At 35.9% G+C, this 6,169-nt stretch overlaps 1 pseudogene; it reads right to left on the bottom strand.

Moving 5' to 3' along the window:
- Positions 1–4,146: 4,146 nt before the first annotated feature.
- The window catches only part of LOC112748692 (uncharacterized), a 28,876-nt pseudogene continuing 26,853 nt past the window's right edge, over positions 4,147–6,169 (bottom strand).

The following is a 6,169-nucleotide window of genomic DNA, read 5'->3' as shown; positions in this document are numbered from 1 at the left end:
TTATGTTTCAAGGAATTCCCAAGTTCGAATCCTGGAGGAAGCATTTTAGTTCATTTCTTTGCAAGCTGAATGGCGCTCATCCCTTGTGTTTCAAAGAATTCCCAAGTTCGAATCCTAGAGGAAGCGTTTTGGCTTTTTTTTCATGATTTTCCTTATGCTTAGCAATATAATGTAGCGCTCAGTTAAGTAAAGCAATTGAGCGCCTTTGCCTCCTTGGAGTAACACCTTCGTTTCATCCTTCAGGTGCAAGGTTCAAGCCTTGGTGAATGCTTTTTGGCCAATTTTTCTTATTTTCCTTGCAAGGAGCGTTCCTTGCTTCCCTTGGGTCATGAGTTCGAAACTTGGTAGCTTCATTCCTTGGAATTTTGCTTTGAATTAATTTGGAGAGGTCCCGATAAAGTTAACTTAGTTAACTTAGCTTTGCACCAATTCCTTGCTTTCTTTAGTGCTAAGTTAACTATTTGAACTTAGCTTTGTAGCTTGCCTTCTCCTTCCATCCCTTGTGAAGCTCAGTTAGCTTTTTCAACTTAGCTTCCCTTTCTTCCTTGATGTTGGCCACGTTTTTGCTTCCCTTGGGCACGCTTGTGGCTTCCTTTGGGCACATTCCTTAGGCCACGCTTTTCTTATTTTCTTCTTTCTTCACCTACAAGCAATCAAAACAACCAATCAAAGTATCACTAAATTCACAAGGTTTATAAATCATTAAAATTCAATTAAATTTAGCTTAAACCTCATGATTTAACATCAATTACATGGTGGTTGATTGATTCAAAGAAGTCATGCATTTTTAATCCAAATTACTTTCTTAGAATGCAAGAAAGTGCATAAAACCTAATAAAAACAAAGAAAAAGGCTAGTGAAACTAGGCTAAGATGACTTGTCATCACTCTTGAAGGAATGATAAAAAAGAGACATGTTATTGATAATCTGAAAAATCATAAAATTGATTCTTGAAGCAAGAAAAAGCAGTGAAAAAGCAAAAGCTTGTGAAAAAAAAAAGCCAGTAACCCTTTAAACTAAAAGACAAGGGTAAAGAGGATCCAAGGCTTTGAGCATCAGTGGAAGGAGAGGCCAAAAGGAATAAAATCCTGTCCTAAGCGGCTAAATCAAGCTGTTCCTAACCATGTGCTTGTGTCATGAAGGTCCAAGTGAAAAGCTTGGGACTGAGTGGTTAAAGTCGTGATCCAAAGCAAAAGAGTGTGCTTAATAACTCTAGGCACCTCTAACTGGGGACTCTAGCAAACCTGAGTCACAATCTGAAAAGGTTCACCCAGTTATGTGTCCGTGGCATTTATGTATCCGGTGGTAATACTGGAAAACAAAATGCTTAGGGTCACGGCCAAGACTCATAAAGTAGTTGTGTTCAAGAATCAAAAAAACTAAAACTAGGAGAGTCAACACTATATGAATTCTGAATTCCTAAAGAATCCAATCATTCTGAGCTTTAGAGGATAATTAAGATGCCAAGACTGTTTAGAAGCAAAAAGCTATAAGCCCCGCTCATTTAATTTGAATTGTGAGCTTTATTGAAGACTCTGAGATGTTATTGCATCATTATCTTCTTTTTATCCTATTTTATTTATCTAGTTGCTTGGGGACAAGCAACAGTTTAAGTTTGGTGTTGTGCTGAGCGGATATTTTATACGCTTTTTTGGCATTATTTTTAGGTAGTTTTTAGCATGTTTCAGTTACTTTTTATTATATTTTTATTAGGTTTTATGAAAAAATCACATTTCTGGACTTTACTATGAGTTTGTTTGTTTTTCTGTAATTTCAGGTATTCTCTAGCTGAAATTGAGGGACCTGAGCAAAAATCTGATTCAGTGGCTGAGAAAGGACTGCAGATGCTGTTGGATTCTGACCGTCCTGCACTCGAAGTGGATTTTCTAGAGCTTCAGAAGCCCAATTGGCGCGATCTCAATTGTTTTGGAAAGTAGACATCTTGGGCTTTCCAGCAATGTATAATAGTTCATATTTTGCTCGAGATTTGATGGCCCAAACTAGCGTTTAAATGCCAGCCAGAGACTCTTTTCTGGCGTAAAACGCCGAAACTGGCACCAGAAATGGAGTTGAACGCCCAAACTGGCATCCAAGCTGGCATTTAACTCTAGAAAAAGCCTATGCACGTGTAAAGCTCAATGCTCAGTCCAAGCACACACCAAGTGGTCCCCGAAGTGGATTTCTGCACTATCTGCACCTAGTTACTCATTTTCTGTAAACCTAAGTTACTAGTTTAGTATAAAAACTACTTTTAGAGATTCATTTTGGAACCTTTGACATTTTTATATCTCATATTGTATCTTCTACATCATGAGTCTCTAAACCCCATAGGTGGGGGTGAGGAGCTCTGCTGTGTCTCAATGGATTGATGCAATTACTATTGTTTTCTTTTTTATCACGCTTGATTCTGTTCTAAGATACTCACTCGTACTTCAATATAAAGAATATGATGATCCGTGACACTCATCATCATTCTCAACTTTATGAACGCGTGCTTGACAACCACTCCCATTCTATCTGAGCTCAACGTAGTCATTGGGCGACAGCTTGAATGCGTATCTCTTGGGTCTCTAATCCACGGATTTGACTTGTCTTTCCTGACAATAGAGCATTTGAATCTGTGGGATTAGAACCTTCGTGGTAGAGGCTAGAACCAATTGGCAGCATTCCTGAGATCTGGAAAGTCTAAACCTTGTTTGTGGTATTCTGAGTAGGATCTGGTATGGGGTGACTATGACGAGCTTCAAACTCGCGAATGTTGGGCGCAGTGACAGTGTGCAAAAGGATAGAGAGATCCTATTCCGACACAAGTGAGAACCGACAGATGATTAGCCGTGCGGTAGATGTGCTTGGTATTTTTCATCCCAGACGAGAGATCCGACAGTTGATTAGCCATATAGAAACTGTACTTGGACCATTTTCACTGAGAGGATGGATGGTAGCCATTGACAATGGTGATCCACCAACATACAACTTGCCATGAAAAGAATCCATGCGTGTTTGGAGAAGAAGACAGTAGGAAAGCAGAGATTCAGACCACAGAGCATCTCCGGAACCTCAACCTTTTCTTCATTACTGAATCACAAATATCATTCATATCATGTTATTTACTTTTCATGAACAAAATCATTTATATCACTTGAATCTCCAGACTAAGGTTTACAAGATAACCATAGCTTCCTTCAAGCCAGCAATCTCTGTGGGATCGACCCTTACTCACGTAAGGTATTACTTGGACGACCCAGTGCACTTGCTGGTTAGTTGTACCGGAGTTGTGAAAAGTGTGATCACAATTCCGTGCACCATTGCCTTAGAGCACCCAAACACAACACTTTAGATAAAACTTTATAGCAACACTTTATACGAGTTGTATTTTCTAATACATAAAGCAATACTTGTCCAGATTTTTTTTAGTTGGCTTTTCATATACCTAAAGGAACACTTGTATAAGATTTTTTTGGCTGTTTTTTTATATACCTAAAGCAACACTTGTCCAAATTTTGTTAAGTTGCCTTTTTCATAGACCTAAAACAACACTTATCTAAGTTTATTTGCAATTTTCTTTTTCTAATACCTAATGCAACACCTCGTTGAGTTTTTTTTTAGGTTTTCTTTTTTTTTTTTATCTCTAAAGCAATATATTTTTCATCTTTGTTATATTTATATGATATTTAAAGAATATATAGCACACACTAACAATATTTAAATATTTAAATATTTAAACTCAATTAATCAATATAGGGAGAATAAGCTAATAATATATATTGCATATATATAGAAAGGTCTTCCAAGTGTCAATTAACATACTTGTTAAGTTATCAAGTCAACTAAATAATAAACATAAGTAAACAAAATACATATTTTTTCATGATGAAATTGAACAAAAAAAACTAGTCTTTCCATTTGAAACCAAAAAGACTTTGTGCTTCACCATTGTGCCAAGAGTCGCCTTTATCTCTTCAGAAAACTTCATCCAACCCTGTATAGGAAGACAAAAAATAGGAAAAGAGAAGGTCAGATGACTGAAATTGAAACACAATCCTCCCATACATGTAAAACCCGAATGAGAATGTACATAAGCAGTTGAGTATTTACAAATGGAACAGAAGCTATTATGTGGAGTAACAAAATCAAAATGATCTCACACTAGCCTGCTGATGCATATAAGCCTACTTTCTACAATATTAGGAAATACAAGCTCACAAACTACAGTTGGGGCAAAAGCAACAATAAATTAATAAATCAATAAATATAATATGTGGCTAGCGCAATGCATGAATTTCATTTATAAAAAAATTGAGAGAAAAAAAAGGGGTTGAACAAAGCACCTGCAATTGGAGTGCCTCTGATCTGGAACCAATGTGCTTCCTGGAAGGACGAGCACTACCAAAATCCATGAGTATAGCAAGAGGCAGTTGTTCTTTTCTACGTGTTATAAGAACATTACCAGGTTTGACATCATTATGAGCATATGGAGTATCTAAACCATGCATATGCTTGAGTCCTGAACAAAGTTGTTGAGTTGATTTATCAGGGCTAAAAGGATTTCAGAAGAAATCAAACTTTTGTAAGGTTAGAGTACTAAAGAACTCTAAAATATAAAGAAGTGTATATCGAATCAAACTAATATTTTTATTTTTTATATTTTAAAAAAGAAAGGTTGCTTCTTAGATTCTAAACGTAAAAGTAGTATAGACCAGAGATGTCCATATTTATCCTTCAATTTGATTCTTAACAGAGAAAATAACATATTCCAAAGAATTACTAGGTAAATACATATACGAAATTCATGACAACAAGAAAAGGATACAATAGATGCCAAACAAGTAACATATGTTTTTATCCGAAAAAAAAAATAGTATCATGTGATGAAAATCTTGAATTGCAACTATGATGCTTGAGATACTGATAAAGAAAATTATTGCCGGTTTAGAATCAATCAAAAAACAAGCATCAGTTCGTTAGTAGCATAGTCCAAACCAAGAATGAATTCTCAAGATAAAATATTTTAAATTCAAAACATAATAGCCGAGATCAAGAGTAATTCAACCTCGGGTCGTCTTCCCTAGGAGTTGCAATTAAGTGTACAATTTATTGGCTATGGGAGAAATGGGGGTTGGATGATAGCAATTTACAAGAAATTAAAATGCAAGAAGGTAGCTTAACATGCAAGAAATTAAATGAAGGTAAGTAAAGGCAATGAAAATGGAAATTAAATGCTAAAAAAGACTCTTGGCAAGAAGTGGGTAATTAAGAATTCCTATCCTAGTTGTGGACCACAAACATGGTAATTGTGTGTGGATTAATCCCAATTAGTCAACCCTACATCGAGGATAAGTCAACTAGGCATAATTAATCTCAATCCCTAAGTCCTAAGTCAACACTAGTGGGTCAAAAAGAGTCAAGGGAAACTAAATTAATTAACAACCCTCACACAATGTGGAATGGACATCCACCACTCAAGTTCACCCAAACCACACAATTTCTCAACCAAGAGTGAGAACAACTAAGCGAAATCTCAACCAAGCATTTTGTCAAATACTTGGTGGGCATGTAAAGAAAGCATGGTAAAATGACAAGAAATAATAAATGCTACAACTACTAAGCAAGATAAAGATAGCAACTCAATAAAGCAATAAATGACATGAAAACATAAATTGAATTAAATGTAAAATTAAAATGACAAGAGTGTTCATAGGCATGAAAAGCAACAAAATGAGAAATTAACAAGATAAACTAAAGAGATTAAGACAATAAAGTAAAGAAAGGTAGAAGAAACTAGATCAAAACAAGAATTAAACATAGAAATTACAAGAAAATTAAACTAAAAACCCTAGGTTCTAGAGAGAAGGGGGAGCTTCTCTCTCTAGAAAATGAACTACATGACTAAAATCTAACCGTAATTGCTCTCCCCTTCATCCTTCTTCAATTTGGCCTTAAATAGCTTCAAAAAATGAGTTGGATTGGATTTTGGGGGCCCAAAAATCGCTGCCAGTGAGTTGCAATTAATGAGGTCACGTGCAAGGACCTGTGCGTATGCACACATAGACTTATGTCCACTATAGCAAATTGCATATCATTTTGAAGCCCCAGACGTTAGCTTTCCAATGCCGCTGAAAATGCTTCATTTGGACCTTTGTAGCTCAAGTTATTACCAATTTAGTTCAGA

Source organism: Arachis hypogaea, chromosome 15, assembly GCF_003086295.3.
Source record: "Arachis hypogaea cultivar Tifrunner chromosome 15, arahy.Tifrunner.gnm2.J5K5, whole genome shotgun sequence".
Classification (NCBI taxonomy): domain Eukaryota; kingdom Viridiplantae; phylum Streptophyta; class Magnoliopsida; order Fabales; family Fabaceae; genus Arachis; species Arachis hypogaea.
This window is presented reverse-complemented; position numbering and strand designations above follow the sequence as displayed.